The sequence below is a fragment of the Mobula birostris genome, chromosome X, assembly GCF_030028105.1.
Source record: "Mobula birostris isolate sMobBir1 chromosome X, sMobBir1.hap1, whole genome shotgun sequence".
Classification (NCBI taxonomy): Eukaryota; Metazoa; Chordata; class Chondrichthyes; order Myliobatiformes; family Myliobatidae; genus Mobula; species Mobula birostris.
This window is the reverse complement of record NC_092402.1, coordinates 16,105,766-16,126,835: the sequence shown is the minus strand read 5'-3', so window position 1 is coordinate 16,126,835 and position 21,070 is coordinate 16,105,766. Positions and strand designations below refer to the sequence as shown.

General features: G+C 46.1%; 2 long non-coding RNA genes across 4 annotated transcripts; both read right to left on the bottom strand.

Annotated features, from left to right (window-relative positions):
* Nucleotides 1-3,640: 3,640 nt before the first annotated feature.
* On the bottom strand, nt 3,641-10,666 carry LOC140191882 (uncharacterized). The gene is made up of 3 exons (XR_011883951.1): nt 10,586-10,666; nt 4,653-4,694; nt 3,641-3,768 (listed from the first exon to the last, which is right to left on the bottom strand). It is a non-coding gene; the product is annotated as an uncharacterized lncRNA (long non-coding RNA).
* Nucleotides 10,667-10,810: 144 nt separating this feature from the next.
* LOC140191649 (uncharacterized) lies at nt 10,811-18,444 on the bottom strand. Of its 3 annotated transcripts, none has more exons than XR_011883867.1 (9): nt 18,329-18,444; nt 17,943-18,068; nt 16,813-16,954; nt 15,952-16,071; nt 15,566-15,691; nt 14,436-14,577; nt 13,575-13,694; nt 13,183-13,314; nt 10,811-10,935 (listed from the first exon to the last, which is right to left on the bottom strand). It is a non-coding gene; the product is annotated as an uncharacterized lncRNA (long non-coding RNA). The 3 variants fall into 3 exon arrangements; XR_011883866.1 differs by having other exon boundaries at nt 10,811-10,903; XR_011883868.1 differs by lacking the exon at nt 13,183-13,314 and having other exon boundaries at nt 10,811-10,903.
* Nucleotides 18,445-21,070: the final 2,626 nt, after the last annotated feature.

Below are 21,070 nucleotides of genomic sequence, written 5' to 3'. Positions count from 1 at the left end.
AGCATTCATTTCAAGAGGACTAGAATACAACAGCAAAGATGAAAAGCTGAGGCTTTGCAAGACATTGGTCAGACCACCCGGGGAGTATTGTGAGCAGTTTTAGGCTCCTTATCTAAGAAAGGATGTGCTGGCATTACAGAAGTTTCACGAGAACGATCTCAGAAATGAAAGGGTTAACATATGAGGAGCGTTTGATGGCTCTGGGACAGTACTGTCCGCAGTTTAGAAGGAGAGGGGATCTCACTGAGACCTATGGAAAATAGAGCAGATGCGCAGAGGTTGTTTCCTGCAGTGAAGAAGTCTCAAACCAGAGGGCACAGACTCAGAGTAGAGGGACGTCCATTAGAATAGAGATGAGGAGGAATTTCTTTCGCCAGAGGTTGATGAACCTATGGAATACATTACCACAGACGGCAGTGCAGGCCAAGTCACTGAGAATATTTCAGGCAGAGGTTGATAAGTTCTTCATTAATCAGGGTGTCAAAGGTTAATGGGAAAAAGCAGGAGAATGGGGTTGGAAGGAATAATATATCAGACATGATGGAATGGTGGAGCAGACCCGATGGGTTGAATGGCCTATTTCTGCTCCTATTTCTTATGATCTTATGGTCTAACTTACACACTACCGATGTCAGGCTCACCAGCCTAAAATTTTCTGGGTAAAACTTGGTGCCTTTCTTAAGCAACAGAACACTTGACGTGCTCCAATCCTCTGATACCTCTCCCATTACTGAGGACATTTTAAATACAGTATCTCTGCTGGGGTCCCTGCAAATTATGCACGAGCCTCCCACAAACTCTGAGAGAACACCTTGTAAGGCCCTGGGGAGTTATCCACCCTCATTTGTTTCATGACAGCAAAGAACATAGAACATGAAGTGTACAGCACAGGAACAGGCCATTCACACCACAATGGTGCGTTGAATCAGCTGAAAGGCAAATCAAAAACACCCAAACACTAATCCCTCATACCTCCCTCATATCCATATCCCTTCATCTTCCGTACATCCATGTACACATCTAAACGTCTCTTAAAATCATCTCATGTATTTTTGCCTCACCCACCATACCAGGTAGCACGTTCCAGGTATCCATCACTCTGAGTTGAACATATTACCACTCACTACTGCCTACTGCCTCTCACCTTCAATGCATACCCTCTGGTATGAGACAACCAGAAATGTATGCAATATTCCAGATGAGGCCTTACCAGTTTTATAAAATTGCAACATAACCTCCTGACTTTGAACTCAATGCCTCAACTCATTAAAGCAAGCATTCCATAAGCGTTCTTACCATCAACCTGTGTAGCCACTTTCAAGGAGCGATGAACTTGGATCCCAAGATCTCTCTGCTCAGCAACACTGTTAAGGACCTTTCCCTGAACAGTGTACTGTCTCCTTGCATTTGCCCAACTGAGGTGCAACACCTCACATTTATCTGGATAAAATTCCATCTGCCATTTCTCAGCCCATATCTGCAACTGATCGATATTGTGCTGTGTTCTTTGCCAGTCTTCTATGCTATCCACAACTGCACCAATCTTGGTATCATCCATAAATTTACTAACCCACCCACCTACATTTTCATCCAGGTCATTTATATACATTACAAACATCAGAGTTCCCAACACAGACTTTGCAGAACTCCACGAATTACAGACCTCCAGTGTGAGTAAGTCCCTTCAACCACTGCCCTCTGTCCTCTTTGCGCAACCCAGTTCTGAGTCCAAGCAGTCAATTTGCCGCAGATCCCATGCATCTTAATCTTCCGGAGTAGCCTCCCATGAGGGGCTTTTTCAAACACCTGACTAAATCCCATGTAGACAACATCCACTGCCCTCCTCATGTGTTTCATTTGATCCTGACTTCCGAAGCTTTACATACATTTCCTTTTTCTTCTTGATTAAAAAAACATCTATAACCATATAACAATTACAGCACAGAAACAGGCCATCTCGACCCTTCGATTCCATGCCAAACTCTTACTCTCACCTAGTCCCACCGACCTTATCACTTCCTTGGACTTCCAGAACTCTCTTATCTTTCTATCTCGTCCTTCTTTCTAAGAGGAACACACCTTTTCTGTACTCTGTGCAATTGATCATCAAACACCTTCCACATGTCTAATGTGTGAAAACAGCCTTTCCTCTGTAATCTCTATCGGGTGCATGACCTCACTGCTGATTTGCCTCACTTTCACAGACTGTGTCCATCCCCTTGTGTATTCCACAGGGGCCATGTCACTGTGCTAGGACACCATCAGGTGGGAATGTTGTCCACAGGCGACATTTCATTGTGACTGGACACCACCAGGTGGGGGGGTTGTCCACAGGGGACATGTCATTGTGGCTGGACACTACCAGGTGGGGATGTTGTCCACAGCAGACATGCAATTGTGGTAGGACACCACTAGGTGAAGAATATTTGTTGTATTTGGAAATCTGGGTGAGAAGAGTTGGAAAATCTGACCTCTTGAGATCCAGGTGAGTAAGTCAATCAATTTGCTCACTGACTACAGGACTTAGGGTGTTACGTTGCAGATAAGGAGGATAATAAATCAGCCATGATAGAATGGTGGAGCAGACTCGATGGCTGAATATCCAAGTTCTCCTCCTTTGCTTTCTGGTCTTATGTCGCAGATGGCAACGAGACCATGTTGAGAGGATTGTGTGCATTCTGGTCTCCTTGCTACAGAAAGCATCTGATAAGCTGGAGAGGGGGCAAAACAGATTCACAAAATGTAACTGTGTCAGGGTGGAGGCTGGTTTATAACAAGAGGCTGGACAGACTGAGACCGTTTCCCCTGGAATTCGGGAAGCTGAGTGGTCACCTCATGGATGTTTATACAATTATGAGGCAGTTTAAATGGTTTGGCACTGACTAGATGGGTCGCAGGGCCAGTTGTTCTCTGTGTTTTTCTATGATTCTGTGACTCTATCTGCCTAGTCCCATCACCCTGCACTCTCATCCATGTACACATATAAATTTCTTTTTAATGTTGAAATCGACCCCACATCCACATCTTACACTGTCTCGGAATAACATAGGCCAACTATTATTGGCTGTTGGCGTTTCACAGGGCTTGGTATCGGGACCATTCCTTTTTACAGTATATGTCAACGATTTTGATGACAGAATTGATGGCTTTATTGTCAAGTTTACAGATGAAACAAATAGGTGGAGGGGCAGGTAGTGCTGACGAACCAGGGAGTCTGCAGAAGGACTTGGACAGATTGGGAGAACAGGCAAGGCAGTAGGAGATAGAATAAAGTGTAGGGAAGTGTATGATCAAGTACTTTGATAGAAGGAATAAAGGCATAGAATACTTTCTCAACGGGGAGAAAATTCAAAAATCAGAGGTGGAAAGAGATGTGGGAGTCCTTGCACAGGATTCCTGAAATCCCTTGTGCAGGGATTCTACCACTGATCATTTCTTTTCCTCCCTACCCCTCTCCCACTTTCCATAGGGATCACTCCCTCCGTTATTCCCTTGTCCATTTGTCCCTCCCCACTAACCTCCCTCCAGGCACTTAACCTGGCAAGCAGCTCAAGTTCTACAGCTACCTATACGCCTCCTCCCTCACCTCCATTCAGGGTCCTGAACACTCCTTCCAAATGAGGCAACACTTCACCTGCAAATCTGCTGGGGTTGTCTGTTGTGTTCAGTGTTCCAAAATGCAGCCTCCTCTGCACTGTTGAGCCCCCTCGTAAAGTGGGGGACCCCTTCATCGAGCACCTGCACATCATCCATCACAAGCGGGACTTCCTGGTGGTCAAACATTTCAATTCAGATTCCCATTCTGCCATGTCAATTCATGGCCTCCTTTCGTGCCCAAGATGAGGCCACCCTCAAGGAGTGGAGCAACACCTTATATTCTGTCTGGTTACCCTCCAACCTGATGGCATGAACATCGATTTCTCCTTCCGGTGACCAAAACCACACCCCCCACTCCCATTCCTCTATTCCCCACTCTGACCTTTCATTTCTCCTCACCAGCCCATTACTTCCCCCTGGGTCCCCTCCTCCTTCCCTTTCTCCTATTGTCCACTCTCCTCTCCTATCAGATTCTTTCTTCTCCAATCCTTGACCTTTCCCTCCCACCTGGCTTCAGCCATCACCTCACCTTCCAACTGCCATCTTTCCCCTCCCACTACCTTTTTATTCAGGCATCTTACCCCCTTCCCTCTCAGTCCTGAAACGTCAACATGGATGAGGTCTCCTCCAAGAGGACCACAACCTTGTCCTGGTATGGAGGCATGTGTGCCTCAATGACTCAGAGAGCTCTGTTGTCAGGGGCCAGGGTTTATGCTTTGGCGCCTGGTAGGGTCACCCATGCCGTGTAGGTCAAAGAGCAGAGACCAGACTAAGAGTGGTCCACAGGTCCTCCAGGTTCAGGGGTTCAGCTCAGGGCAAACAACTCTGGTTAAACAAAGTTGTTATGGAAACAGCAATGAAGAATCCTTCTACATTTGGTTGTGATCGTATTCCTGAGTCTCCACCCAGGACTTGCAGGACTGACAGGAGTGAAAACTGAGGATCTACTGACATGATGAAGGAAGCCATGAACACCACCAGAAATGGAGGACCTTCGTTGCTGCCCTAAAGGTCACAGTGCAACAGGCAGTAAAGAAAATGAGATGCTCCCTGACCTGCTGAGTTCCTCTAGCGGTTTGTGTGCGTTGCTTCGGAATCTGTAAAGGTTAATTTGCAGATTGAGTTGATTGTAAGGAAGGCAAATACAATAAATGCATTCATTGCAGGAGGATGAGAATATAAGAACAAAGACATGACACTGAAGCTTTATAAGGTATTGGTCAGCCAACATCTGGCGTATTGTGAGCAATTTTGGGCCCCTTATCGAAGATGTGCTGGCATTGGATAGGTTCCAGAGAAGCTACACGAGAATGATTCCAGGAATGGAAGGGTTAACATATCGGAAGCATTTGATGGCTCTGGGCCTGTACTCACTGGAGTTTAGAAGAAAGAAAAGAGAGATTGATGATGGTAGGGCAGTGCATATTGTCTACATGGATTTTAGTCAACTCTTCAAATGTGAAGAGGTTAGGTTGCAACTTTATAGGCCACATCTGAAGTATTGCACACAGTTCTGGTCACCCCACTCTAAGAAGGATGTTGAGTCTTTGGAGAGGATATAGAAGAGGTTCACCAGAATGCTGGCTGGTTCAGAGACCATGTTGTGAAGGTGAAATGGGGTAGGGTTCATGGGGAATGTGAGGAGAAAGCTTTTTTGTCTCAGAGTGGTGGATGACTGGAATGCGCTGCCTGGTATAATGGTAGGGGCAAATGCATTAGAGACTTTTCAGAGATGTTTGGATAGGCACATGGGTGTAAGTAAGATGGAGGGATATGGGTATTGTGTTGGCAGGAGAAATTATTGTTTGGGTGTTTTTGATTTGCTTTTTAGCTGGTTCAGAATAACATTGTGGGCCAAGTGTCCTTTTGCTGTGTTGTATTTGCTGTGTTTAATGTTATAATAAGGGTGATCTCATTGAAACCTGTTGAATATCGAATGGGCAGAGCAGATGTAGAGAGGATGTTTCCTACACTTGGTGAATCTAGGACCAGAGGACACAGCCTCAGAAGAGAGAGACATCCATTCAGAAACAAAGAAAACCTACAGCACAATACAGGCCCTTCTGCCCACAAAGTTGTGCCGAACATATCCCTACCTTAGAAATTACAAGGCTTACCCACAGCCCTCTATTTTTCTAAGCTCCATGAACCTATCCAAAAGTCTCTTAAAAGACCCTATCGTATCCGCCTCCACCATCGTTGCCGGCAGCCCATTCCACGCACTCACCACTCTCTGAGTGAAAAAACTTACCTCTGACATCTCCTCTGTATCTCCTCCCCAGCACCTTAAACCTTGTCCTCTTGTGGCAACCATTTCAGCCCTGGGAAAAAGCCTCTGACTATCCACACAATCAATGCCTCTCATCATCTTCTACACCTCTATCAGGTCACCCCTCATCCTCCGTCACTCCAAGGAGAAAAGGCAGCGTTCACTCAACCTGTTTTCATAAGGCATGCACCCCAATCCAGGCAACATCCTTGTAAATCTCCCCAGCACCCTTTCTATGGCTTCCACATGCTTCCTGTAGTGAAGCGACCAGAAATGAGCACAGCACTCCAAGTGGGGCCTGACCAGGGTCCAATACAGCTGCAACATTACCTCTCAGCTCCTAATTCAGTTTCATGATTAATGAAGGCCAATACACTGTATGCCTTCTTAACCACAGAGTCAACCTGCGCAGCTGCTTTGAGCATCCTATGGACTTGGACCCCAAGATCACTCTGATCCTCCACACTGCCAAGTGTCTTACTATTCATACAATATTCTGCCATCATATTTGACTTAGTGTGGGCATGTGGCCAAGAGGTTAAGGCATTGGACTAGCGACCTGAAGGTCATGAGTTCGAGCCGCAGACGAGGCAACTTGTTGTGTTCTTCAGCAAGGCACTTAATCACACATTGCTCTGTGACAACACTAGTGCCAAGCTGTATGGGGCCAAATGCCCTTCCCTTGGACAACATTGGTGTCGTGGAGAGGGGAGACTTGCAGCATGGGCAACTTCTGGTCTTCCATACAACCTTGCCCAGCCCTGCGCCTTGGAGAGTGAGGACTTTCCAGGCGCAGATCCATGGTCTCGCAAGACTAACGGATGCCATAACATTTGACTTACCAAAATGAACCACCTCACACTTATCTGGGTTGAACTCCATCTGCCACTTTTCAACCCAGTTTTGCATTCTACCGATGTCCTGCTGGAATCTCTGACAGCTCTCCACACTATCCACAACACCACCAACCTTTGTATCCTTCACTCACCCATCCCTCCGTTTCCTCATCCAGGTCATCTATAAAAATCACAAAGAAAAGGGATCCCAGGACAGATCCCTGAGGCACACCACTGGTCACCAACCTCCATGCAGAATATAACCCGTCTACAACCACTCTTTGCCTTCTGTGGGCAAGCCAATTCTGGATCCACAAAACAAGGTCCCCTTCGATCCCATGCCTCCTTACTTTCTCAATAAGCCTTGCATGGGGTAGCTTATCAAATGCCTTGCTGAAATCCATATACACTACATCTACTACTCTACCTTCATCAAAATATTTGGTCACATACTCAGAAAATTCAATCAGGCTCGGAAAGCAAAACCTGCCTTTGACAAAGCCATGCTGACTATTCCGAATCATATTATGCCTCTCCAAATGTTCATAAATTTTGCCTCTCAGGATCTTTTCCATCAACTTACCAACCACTGAAGTAAGAGTCACTGGCATTTAATTTCTTGGGCTATCTCTACTCCCTTTCTTGAATAGGGGAACAACATCTGCAACCCTCCAATCCTCCAGAATCTCCCCCGTCCCCATTGATAATAGAAAGATCATTGCGAGAGGCTCAGCAATCTCCTCCCTCGCCTTCCACAGTAGCCTGGGGTACATCTCATCCGATCCCAGAGACTTATCCAACTTGATGCTTTCCAAAAGCTCCAGCACATCCTCTTTCTTAATGTCTACATGCTCAAGCTTTTCAATCAGCTGTAAGTCAACCCCACAATCGCCAAGATCCTTTTCCGTAATGAATACTGAAGCAAAGTATTCATAAAGTACCTCAGCTATCTCCTCTGTTTCCATATACACTTTTCCACTATCACACTTGATTAGTCTTATCCTCTTGCTCTTCACAGCCTTGTAGAATGCCTTGGGGTTATCTTTAATCCTGCTCGCCAAGGCCTTCTCGTGGCCCCTACTGCCTCTCTGAATTTCATGGCTTTTGCTTCCCCTTTATGCAAAGACACCACATTTAGTTCCTTAATTTGAAGTAATTGCTTGGCTGGAAGGTCTGGCACCTTGTTTCCTTCAACCCCAACAAGGGCAGGGACCCATATGAAATGTACGTGCAACCCTGCAGCTTCAACAGATGTTGTCCAATCTCAATGTAACACCCTGATAGAGGTTTCACTATTAATGTAATGGTGTTTCTGTAGGAGCGGTGTTTGGATTATGGTTGGAGATAACAGGTGCTTTGGAATGAGAGCCATCCAACCTGGGGAGCGGGTTTTTTTCTCGTGTGCCTGACAGTGTGATCTGGGGTCTTGGTTTGGAGGGACATGAAGAAAGAAGACACTGGAGAGAACCGATTGTAGGATTCGACCTGGTGGGGGACTATCATTTGATGGAGCAAGGTGCAGAGGTCTACTGAGTATCGGTGAATATAACTTTGGGAAGAGCTGAGCTCCAACTTATGCACATTTGACTGTTTAATTATAATGGGCCCTTTTTGTTCTTTTCTTTACAAACCCTTTAGTTCAGTTAACATTCATAAATATAATTCATATAATCGCATGCAGCAGGCTGTTATTTCTTGGCACTGAGATATACCAGGGGAGCAAAATACACGGTCTCCACACAAACCGAGGTTTGAGGTGGGAGCACCGTCCAAATCTCATGGATTTGGCAGGACCAGAGTGTGTATTCCCTGGACTAGCACAACCCAAGGAAACCAGGGGTTTTCATCAAGAAGAACATCTGACCTACAATTTGAAGTACGTTTTTTAATAGATGTCAAAACAGATCAAATCAGAGCATGGATGTACATAATCAGGATGTACTTCTCCGACCCATTCCAAGATTAAAATGATAGCAACCATCTCAGCCATGAATACAGACACTTTGTATGATAATCTTAATAATCACCTGAACCTTTGGAACATAATCAGAGACACCTGATCGACCTGTCACTGGGTCTTTTGAATTAACTGTGTAGATGTGGAAGAATCCACAATGTCTGCCTTGCATGTATTGCTGAATTGCCTGTACCACGGATGTACAATCAATTGTCATCTTGATCTTTTCTTGAAGGCTAAAGTCAACCACCGGCAAAGGGGAAAACCATGGAGTAGTGACAGAAAGGGGTACACTGGGACCATATTTCACATCAAAGAACCCAAGATTTTCTGCCCATTCATTTTCCATCCACCCAAAACTGAATACCTTGCGTATCAAATTTGCTGACGATACCACCCTAATAGGTATCATATCAGACTGTGATGAGACAGCCTATAGGGAGGAGGTACAGCATTTGACAGAATGGTGTTGTCATAATAACCTGGACTTGAACATCACAAAAACCAAGGAGCTGATAGTAGATTTCAAGAGATTAAAGCGCGTCGAGCACTCTGCTCTGCACATATACGGGAAAGAGGTGGAGAGAGTACAGAGTTTAAAGTTCCTCGGCGACCACATCTCAGCTGACCTCACCTGGACCGCCCATATCTCTTATCAGGTGGGGAAGGCCCAACAGAGCCTCTACTTCCTAAGGAAGCTAAAGCACGCTCTCCTCCCTCATCACTTGCTGATCAACTTCTATCGGACAACTATAGAGAGCCTCCTGACGTATTGCTGTGCAGTGTGGTTTGCCAGCTGCACAGAACAGAACAGGAAGGACTTGCAGCGGGTGGTGAGGGTAGCAGAGCGGGTTATTGGCACAACATTACCCTCCCTCAGAGACATTTATACTGGCAGACTTCAAAAGAAGGCTACTTGTATTTCAAAGGATCCCACTCATCCTGGACATCACCTGTTTTCCCCTCTACCTTCTGGGAAGAGATACAGAGCATTAAAGACGAAAACAAAGAGACTCCTTAACAGCTTCTACCAACAAGCAGTGAAATGTCTAACACCCCCTTCCCTTCTCCTGCCCCCCTCTAAGACGGCGGCAGCTAAATGCATCACACTTCCAGGAATGGCAGGTGTGCAATAGCCCTACCACCCCCCCCCCCGCCCCCCCATCCATATATTATTAATTTTGGACTGCACTCCTGAGGTTTTAGAGTTTATTTTATGTATATATTGTTTGTCATGCTGCAAAACGTTGAGCTGCTAAACTGTGTTTCATTGCTCCACAACAATGACAATAAAGATATTAGTCTTCTTCTATACAGTAGTCACAACACGACTGATGTTGGCAATATTTTAGGACCAGCTTTATGTCCTCTTACATTAACCCAATAAACCATCGCTAACTGTAACCTGTGTAGATGTAAAGGTACTTAATCCATTTCCACTAGTAATGCTGAAATTGGGGATGATTTAATAGCACCACAACATAATCTCAATGATTGAATTTGAACTTCATCTAACGGGCTTTAAGACCGCTGGTGAGGCTGACCCAGAAGCAATACATCCATAATCAAAGACAGATTTGATTAAAGAAAAATACATTTAAGTGACCTCCCACTCGCACCCTCATCAGACCCAAATCATCAACTTGAGCACATTAAGGACATTATTTACGTATCTGCAGATTTTTATTGACATGGACCTTCCAAGTTAGCCTTATGTCCATCCACATACCAAGAAACTTTATCACTGACTCAATACAAGATTTAACATATAAATTGAAATCAATTGTGGGGGCAATGTTCTTTTCAGAAAAAAAAAAGCAACGCAAGTCTTTGCAATGGAAAATCTGAGCCCACACTGATGGCCCCATATCACTTCTTCATTAATAGCTGCTTGCATTTCCCTAACTATATAATTTATATTCCTACCTCTCTCCCACACTGCACCATCATCACCATTTCACGCTGCTCTTTCCGAAGGACCTGCTCGTTTGTTTAAATCTCGCGCTCACTCTCGCGATATCTCAATCCCGCCGAAAGGCTCCTCTCGTGCCCGATGACCTCCACAGAAACGGCTGCTCGGCTGCCCCGGGTTCCCGTCTCCGTCCGTCGGCACCTTCTCGGCCCGCCGCGCCCGACAGCTCAATGCCCCACCCCGGGCATGAGGCAGGGGCCTGATTCTGCTATTCGACACACATTTTCTTTCATTGTAGAGCCACGCCCGCTCGATCTCGGGCCGCTCCTTCTCTGTGTGAAGGGGAAGTGGGGGGCAGCGTCATCTGGGAGATAGTGGGGAGAGAGGACCAGGGAATGATCACTCCTGAGGGGAGGTGGGGAGAAAGGGGAGGGTGGGGCAGGTCAGAAGGAGTGAGGTGGGCTGAGGCTGGAGGGGGTAGGGAGAGGGTATGAGGGACATGGGGGTGGGGAGGAGGGAGCAAGGGTCACGGTGAGGATGGGGCTGTTTGAGGGTGGGGGAATTGGGGATAGGGAGGGAGGGTGCATGGGGGAGGTGGATTGGTGGTGAGGGGCTCGTTGAGGATGGGAAAGTGTGGATGGATGGTGGTGCAGACATGTCACAAGCCCACCAGTCCCTGAGACATTATTGTTTAATACAGAAGATCTCATTCCCTTCTCCCTTTCCTCTCTCCTTCCTCTAAAAACACATACAGAGTCACTCGGAATCAGAGGACACTTTGAAGGAGTCTAGAACTAAGCTGTGCCCGTGGACCTGGTCCAGTGGAGCCAAACAACACCCTCTTCCTTCTGAAGAACCAATCCCTCTTGACCTGGACCCATGGGGCCCTCTGGACATTGTGGCCTTGGGCTGGCGCTCCCTCAGCAGCTACCACTTCTTTGGTAAGTAGAAGTTGGCCCAGCACTCAAGATCAGTGCAGGACATCCAGACCAACTGGCTGTTTGGGACTGGGGTGGAAGAAGAAACCTGTCCTGTCAGCTGTTGATTCAGGCTCTGCACCTGACACTCAGAACCTTTCGGGGGTAGTGGAGGGAAATGGGTGAGTGACCGAGATCTTTAATTACATCCCTGCTGGAGCATTCTTCTCCATCAGGCCTGCGTTTTGTCCTCCCCCTTGCCCCATCATATCTGGTGTTCTCTTCCACTGGAGGGAGGTGCCGAGGATGAACGATGTCCTGGGCCCGGATGGGGATGAGCAGGCATCTGCAGCGGCCATTTACCAGACGACAGGAAGGTGGTGTCGGCACCGCAGACGTGATTTCCAACTCTGAAAATCCACGTGATTCATTCCCCTGCTGCTTCACCTCTGGAATGGTAGACCATCTGTCACAATTGTAGCAGGACAGGGAACCTTGTGGAAAGTAATTGCAAAGCAGACCTCTCCAGTGGCCAGTTGCCATGACCGTGCATGGCTGGTGTAGGCCTGACAGCTGACTGCAGAGGTTGCATAATGGTGGTTCTCCTACGGGATGTGGGAGCGTGGCCATTGACCATCGTGGTCAGGGCTAGGATGAAGTGGGACTGCATCAGCGCCAATGTTGTCCTTACCAACTGTACCTGACTGCACTAAGGTTCAAGGTACATTTATTGTCAAAGAATGTATGCAGTATACAACTCAGATTCATCATTAACACCACTATTCTCCTACATCAGGACGTGGACACACCCATGGACAAAATAACTGGCCAATGACAGCCCAGAGGTTGCAGTGAGCATAGTCACAGGATGATGCCATGCCAGAGACACTCTCGAGTTGAGGCAAGGAGAGATAGAGAATGGCAGTGCTACATAGGCACGTGGTGGCTCATATACTGGGAATGGGAGAGGGGTTAGAATCTCCAAAGAAAAAGAAATTTTCCAGAATTCCCACATTGGTAGGAGGCTGTGGTTTATTTCTAACCCATGGGATTATGGAGATGGGAACTCCTTCTGTGGGTCTGACCTTGTGATAGGGAGACAGAAAAGTGCATGGTCTTTCCAGATTTAACCCACATTCTACAATTCACTGCCGAATCCTCACTACATGTGACTGACATTCCAGGTTGATGAGTTTTTCCATTTTTGCTGAATGCCTATAGAGGTTCATAGATTTCTGCCCAGTAATGCCCAAAGGGAATTACATGTACAATTGGAGCAGAATCTGGTGTTGTGGATTCTCTCGATGACAGGCGAGGGGTGACAGAAAATGGCAAGGTACTATCAGCAAGTCGTGAATCATACTGTGGAGAGTGGAAGGAGGTCAGAATGTTTAAAAATAACTTTTTCAATTTCCCACACATTCACTGTGCTCCCAGTGTTCCTAACCTGGGCACGGGAGGAGGGAACTGTGCACAGTGCTCATGGTGTGAGTCATGCAGAGATGACTGCACAGAGCTCCTGCAGTGCTGACCAGGGATTATGGAGGCAGGAACTGTGTGTGGTGCTCCAAGTGTGGGTCTGACCCAGAGGATATGGAAATGGGAATCACAGACAGTTCTCTCAGTGAGAGTCTGCAGCTGTTCTTTGCAGATTTAAGCCATGATTATCAGTCCCACTGCCAAACCTTCAGTACCTGTAACTAATGTTCCAGGGGCATCCAGCAGGGAGCACAGGCTTGTCTTGGTTCCTATTACATATGTGATTCCATGCCCAACTGCACGTTCAGTGTTGATGGGCTGCCACCCCTGCAACAGGACTGGGAACCCTGTGGAAAGAAATTTCAAAGCTAGGCAATTTTGCTCGGTGCACGACTGTGCGCCTTTCTGGATTTAATCCATGATTGGCAGTCCTGCTGTACAAGACTCAATCAAAATTTTCAAATCAGGAGACAAAGGCTTGTCTGGGTTCCCACTGTATGAGATTCCTTGTCTTGCTGCTCGTCCATCAGAATTGTAGATGGACTGTCACAGCTGCAACAGGACTAGGAACACAGTGGAAAGAGATTGTGAATTTCCTGAAACGTACCTTTGTGGTGAACAGTTCACCCGCTGCGGTCTGATCCAAGGAAATGAGGTCCAGAACCGTGCATGATATACTCAGGAGCAGAGATTCGTCATCAATTGGAGAACTGGCCTTGTCCCAAGTCTATCAACAGAAGTTAAAACAAACAATGGAAATAAATAAAGGCAGCATCAAGAGCAGTAAAGACAGTTTGGTTTTAATAAGTTGCTGCCCATTGGTTGTAGGAGGGCGCAGCAAAATTTCCTGCCCCAGGATGTGTCGAATCTTGGGATAATTAAATGCTAATTTCTCCTTTGGGGAATATTGTACAGGAACAGGACCTTTGGCCCACTATATTGTGTTGAACAACTTAAACAAGTAACTGAATGCCGAACTGAATCTCCATTCTCTGCAGATTCATGTGCACAGCTAAGAGTCTCTGAACCACCTATCACCATCCCTGTCTGGATTATAGGTTCACACCACTTCACATGTTGGAAACATAAAAAAATAACATAGAAACATACAGCACAACACAGGCCCTTCGGCCCACAAAGCTGTGCCAAATATCTCCCTATCTTAGAAATACCTTGGCTTGACACAAAGCCCTCTATTACACATGCCCTGCACATTTTCTGTAAATTTACACTTTTCACATCAAACGCATGATATCCAGTATTATACAATTCAAGCACAGGGGAAAATATTCCAGCAGTCTATTCTATCTCTGCCTATCATAATCTTACAAGTTTCTCTTGGGTCTTCCCTCAGCCTTTTTCTCTCCAGAACGTTTCTTTGTGGATAGTCCCCTCTTACTCAGACACTGGGTGAGAATTTTCCTCCCCGCTCTTACTTCCCACGCGGTTTAGTCGATGGAGAACTCACTGACAAACAACATGTCCAATAACACAGAAGTTGCCTCAAGGTGTTGAATGCAGAGACAGTACAAGCGTTCTCTTCCCGTCTCAAATTTCTCCTTTTCACGTCATCTTCAGTGGGACAGGAACAGAGGATCTTCACTCTGTGTCTAACCCAGAAAGTGCATGATGGTTTTAATCACATGAACCAAATACACATGAAAAACACCGCAAACAATGGAAATATATAAAGGCAGTATCAAGAGCAGTAAAGACAGTTTGGTTTTAATAAGTTGCTGCCCATTGGTTGTAGGAGGGCGCAGCAAAATTTCTCGCCCCAGGATGTGTTGAATCTTGGGATAATTAAATGCTAATTTCTCCTTTGGGGAATATTTTACAGGAACAGGACCTTTGGCCCACTATATTGTGTTGAACAAATTAAACAAGTAACCGAATGCCTAACTGAATCTCCATTCTCTGCAGATTCATGTGCACAGCTAAGAGCCCCTTAACCACCTATTACCATCACTGACTGGATTACAGGCACACACCACTTCACGTGTTGGAACCATTTTATGTGGATGTTGTGCAAGTAGAAGGTGGTTAAAAGTTCATCACAACATCATGGGCTGAGTAGCCTGTTCCTGCACTGCACTGTGGTCCATAATTTGTTATATTTACCTGGGAATGCTGCATTGCTGATGCTGTGTGCCTGGGATGCTGATGCAAGTAATAAACCGATTCAACAAGTTGTTTCGCATGCCACATCTCTTCCTCTGCAGTCACTCTGTAAGGCTGAAGGTTCTGGGTCTGAGAGGTGGGGGTGGATGGGCAGGGAGGTGGGAATGATTGTTTGCTGGTATTCCAGACAGTGGAAGGAGATCAGAATGTTTAAGAACAAGTTTTCCAATTTCCCACACATGCACTGTGCTTCCAGTGTTTCTGACCCAGGCACAGGGAGGAAGGCACTGTGCACAGTGCTCCTGGAGTACTGACTGGGGATTATGGAGGATGGAACTGTGTGTGGTGCTCCAAGTGTGGGTCTAACCCAGATGGTATGGAAATTGGAATCGCAGACAGTTCTGACAGTGTGAGTCTAAAACAGCTCTTTCCCAATTTAAGCCACGTTTGACATTCCCACTGCCAAACCCTCAGTACCTGTAACTAATGTTCCAGGGGCATCCAGCAGGGTACAAAGGCTTGTCTTGGTTCCTATCATGAATCCTCGGCCGACTGCACGTTCCGTTCTGAAAGGCTGCAACCCCTGCAACAGGACTGGGAACCCTGTGGAAAGAAATTTCAAAGCTTGGCAATTGTTGCTCGGTGCACGACTGTGCGCCTTTCTGGATTTAATTCATGATTGGCAGTCCTGCTGTACAAGATTCAATCAAAATTTTCAAACAGGAGAGAAAAGCTTGTCTGGGTTCCCACTGTATGAGATTCCTTGTCTTGCTGCTCGTCCATCAGAATTGTAGATGGACTGTCACAGCTGCAACAGGACTAGGAACACAGTGGAAAGAGATTGTGAATTTCCTGAAACGTACCTTTGTGGTGAACAGTTCACCCGCTGCGGTCTGATCCAAGGAAATGAGGTCCAGAACCGTGCATGATATACTCAGGAGCAGAGATTCGTCATCAATTGGAGAACTGGCCTTGTCCCAAGTCTATCAACAGAAGTTAAAACAAACAATGGAAATAAATAAAGGCAGCATCAAGAGCAGTAAAGACAGTTTGGTTTTAATAAGTTGCTGCCCATTGGTTGTAGGAGGGCGCAGCAAAATTTCCTGCCCCAGGATGTGTCGAATCTTGGGATAATTAAATGCTAATTTCTCCTTTGGGGAATATTGTACAGGAACAGGACCTTTGGCCCACTATATTGTGTTGAACAACTTAAACAAGTAACTGAATGCCGAACTGAATCTCCATTCTCTGCAGATTCATGTGCACAGCTAAGAGTCTCTGAACCACCTATCACCATCCCTGTCTGGATTATAGGTTCACACCACTTCACATGTTGGAAACATAAAAAAATAACATAGAAACATACAGCACAACACAGGCCCTTCGGCCCACAAAGCTGTGCCAAATATCTCCCTATCTTAGAAATACCTTGGCTTGACACAAAGCCCTCTATTACACATGCCCTGCACATTTTCTGTAAATTTACACCTTTCACATCAAACGCATGATATCCAGTATTATACAATTCAAGCACAGGGGAAAATATTCCAGCAGTCTATTCTATCTCTGCCTATCATAATCTTACAAGTTTCTCTTGGGTCTTCCCTCAGCCTTTTTCTCTCCAGAACGTTTCTTTGTGGATAGTCCCCTCTTACTCAGACACTGGGTGAGAATTTTCCTCCCCGCTCTTACTTCCCACGCGGTTTAGTCGATGGAGAACTCACTGACAAACAACATGTCCAATAACACAGAAGTTGCCTCAAGGTGTTGAATGCAGAGACAGTACAAGCGTTCTCTTCCCGTCTCAAATTTCTCCTTTTCACGTCATCTTCAGTGGGACAGGAACAGAGGATCTTCACTCTGTGTCTAACCCAGAAAGTGCATGATGGTTTTAATCACATGAACCAAATACACATGAAAAACACCGCAAACAATGGAAATATATAAAGGCAGTATCAAGAGCAGTAAAGACAGTTTGGTTTTAATAAGTTGCTGCCCATTGGTTGTAGGAGGGCGCAGCAAAATTTCTCGCCCCAGGATGTGTTGAATCTTGGGATAATTAAATGCTAATTTCTCCTTTGGGGAATATTGTACAGGAACAGGACCTTTGGCCCACTATATTGTGTTGAACAAATTAAACAAGTAACCGAATGCCTAACTGAATCTCCATTCTCTGCAGATTCATGTGCACAGCTAAGAGCCCCTTAACCACCTATTACCATCACTGACTGGATTACAGGCACACACCACTTCACGTGTTGGAACCATTTTATGTGGATGTTGTGCAAGTAGAAGGTGGTTAAAAGTTCATCACAACATCATGGGCTGAGTAGCCTGTTCCTGCACTGCACTGTGGTCCATAATTTGTTATATTTACCTGGGAATGCTGCATTGCTGATGCTGTGTGCCTGGGATGCTGATGCAAGTAATAAACCGATTCAACAAGTTGTTTCGCATGCCACATCTCTTCCTCTGCAGTCACTCTGTAAGGCTGAAGGTTCTGGGTCTGAGAGGTGGGGGTGGATGGGCAGGGAGGTGGGAATGATTGTTTGCTGGTATTCCAGACAGTGGAAGGAGATCAGAATGTTTAAGAACAAGTTTTCCAATTTCCCACACATGCACTGTGCTTCCAGTGTTTCTGACCCAGGCACAGGGAGGAAGGCACTGTGCACAGTGCTCCTGGAGTACTGACTGGGGATTATGGAGGATGGAACTGTGTGCGGTGCTCCAAGTGTGGGTCTAACCCAGATGGTATGGAAATTGGAATCGCAGACAGTTCTGACAGTGTGAGTCTAAAACAGCTCTTTCCCAATTTAAGCCACGTTTGACATTCCCACTGCCAAACCCTCAGTACCTGTAACTAATGTTCCAGGGGCATCCAGCAGGGTACAAAGGCTTGTCTTGGTTCCTATCATGAATCCTCGGCCGACTGCACGTTCCGTTTTGAAAGGCTGAAACCCCTGCAACAGGACTGGGAACCCTGTGGAAAGAAATTTCAAAGCTAGGCAATTGTTGCTCGGTGCACGACTGTGCGCCTTTCTGGATTTAATTCATGATTGGCAGTCCTGCTGTACAAGATTCAATCAAAATTTTCAAACAGGAGAGAAAAGCTTGTCTGGGTTCCCACTGTATGAGATTCCTTGTCTTGCTGCTCGTCCGTCAGAATTGTAGATGGACTGTCACAGCTGCAACAGGACTAGGAACACAGTGGAAAGAGATTGTGAATTTCCTGAAACGTACCTTTGTGGTGAACAGTTCACCCGCTGCGGTCTGATCCAAGGAAATGAGGTCCAGAACCGTGCATGATATACTCAGGAGCAGAGATTCGTCATCAATTGGAGAACTGGCCTTGTCCCAAGTCTATCAACAGAAGTTAAAACAAACAATGGAAATAAATAAAGGCAGCATCAAGAGCAGTAAAGACAGTTTGGTTTTAATAAGTTGCTGCCCATTGGTTGTAGGAGGGCGCAGCAAAATTTCTCGCCCCAGGATGTGTCGAATCTTGGGATAATTAAATGCTAATTTCTCCTTTGGGGAATATTGTACAGGAACAGGACCTTTGGCCCACTATTTTGTGTTGAACAACTTAAACAAGTAACTGAATGCCGAACTGAATCTCCATTCTCTGCAGATTCATGTGCACAGCTAAGAGTCTCTGAACCACCTATCACCATCCCTGTCTGGATTATAGGTTCACACCACTTCACATGTTGGAAACATAAAAAAATAACATAGAAACATACAGCACAACACAGGCCCTTCGGCCCACAAAGCTGTGCCAAATATCTCCCTATCTTAGAAATACCTTGGCTTGACACAAAGCCCTCTATTACACATGCCCTGCACATTTTCTGTGAATTTACTCCTTTCACATCAAACGCATGATATCCAGTATTATACAATTCAAGCACAGGGGAAAATATTCCAGCAGTCTATTCTATCTCTGCCTATCATAATCTTACAAGTTTCTCTTGGGTCTTCCCTCAGCCTTTTTCTCTCCAGAACGTTTCTTTGTGGATAGTCCCCTCTTACTCAGACACTGGGTGAGAATTTTCCTCCCCGCTCTTATTTCCCACGCGGTTTAGTCGATATAGAACTCACTGACAAACAGCATGTCCAATAACATAGAAGTTGCCTCAAGGTGTTGAACGCAGAGACAGTACAAGCGTTCTCTTCCCGTCTCAAATTTCTCCTTTTCACGTCATCTTCAGTGGGACAGGAACAGAGGAGCTTCAGTCTGTGTCTGACCCAGAATGTGTGCGATGGTTTTAATCACATGAACCTAATACACACGACAAACACCACACCTTATCGGAGAGGACTGCATGAACAATGCCCAGTTCCAGACGGGGAGGGGCAGTGTGTTCAGTGCCCACTCCCAGAGTGGGGAGAGGACGGTGTGGCTGACAGCCGGTGTCGGGAGACAGAGGAGGACACATAGACATTGCCATCATTTACTGTTTACTTCTGACCCTCTGCCCCTCACTGCAGGCCTAGTTGAAGAATTATCCTGCAACCCCCATGTGTATTCATCTACCTCCCAGGGTAATTCGCTATAAACTTGCCTCGCCATATCATTGAGCCTCACCCTCCCAGCCCTCTGACACTCCCCTGTAAGCCCCCACCTACTCCTCTCATTGGTTCTCTCACCTTCCCCCTGTTATCTGGCAGGCAGTTGCCAGTCCATCGAGAGATGCGTTTGGCTCCTGCAGGATAACAGTAATTCCTGAAGTTGGTTGGTCTTCGGCAATGACTTGAAGGTGCAGATGGAGAGAGGCTGTGCTACGATCCTGTCTCTCTGGGATCACTCCAGAAAAGTCTGTCCTGGACTTCACCTCACTGCCTGATGCCAAGGTGTGGCAACTGTGTGACTCACAGAGGTAGATGTCTTGGTGCAGAGTGTAGTGGAAGCTTGTTAGGGACAGGGAAGGAAGTGAGTGAGGGGACCCAACACCACCTCTTAAAATTTGAGCTGGACCTGCCTTTTGCTGCCTGACAGCATCCTGCATTCCTTCTCATCTTGTCCAGCCCGCTCAGTGCAGGACAAGGCATGTCATTCTCTCTTCTCTTCACCCCTCTTCAAGTAGAAGATAAAAAATCCTGAAAACACATACCAGGCTCAAGACAGCTGCTACTCCATTATAAAATATTTATGGTGAGTTGGAGGACCTCACAATTGTTATGGCCCTAGCACCTGAATGCGTTTTGAAATAATCACTGTGGGTGGCATGCAAAACCAAAATTATCAGCAACCTCAGGCTCAGCACTGATGCCAACAGTCTCAGTTCTGATTCAAGATTCAAAGTACATTTATTATCAAAGTATGTATAAAATATACAACCTTGAGATTTGTCTGCATTCACTTTTACTTTTGTTCAGGGAAGCTGTCTTGGTCCCCTATTATTCTCCTTATACATGCTTCCCCTTTGGAGACTTCATTAGAGAGCATAAACTTGCTTTCCACAGTTGTGTAGATGACACACAGTTGTATATCTCAGGGTTCACTAGAAAAGAGATCAAGTCAACCAGCAGGACAGTAGCTGAGGGAGCAGAGACAGGATCAGCATGGGTGTGGACCAAGTATGTCCAGAGGGGCTGATAGTCAGACAGTTGTATACATATCTTGCAAACCCTTCAGTAGTTGCATAGACACCCGAGGAGTAGACTATCTGTTGGATGGAAGTGACCAACAACTCTGATAGAGGCAGATGCCAAGTTTTTAAGCTCACCAGTGGGAGGTGGTGCTTTAGCACTGCTGGCCCACCACCTCGAAGGAGTCTTGATCATAAGCGGGCCGAAACTCCTGAAGACAGGTGACAGATCAACTGATGATCCCACTGGTGATAGCACAGGACAGTTAACATCTTAGTCCACGTGTATTTTGTAACTCTCAGTTGAGCCTGATGATGATAATAACACCTTATCTTTTCTGCCTTCTGGTATGGCTGCAAGAAACAAATGGATGAGCCATAATTTCCTAAC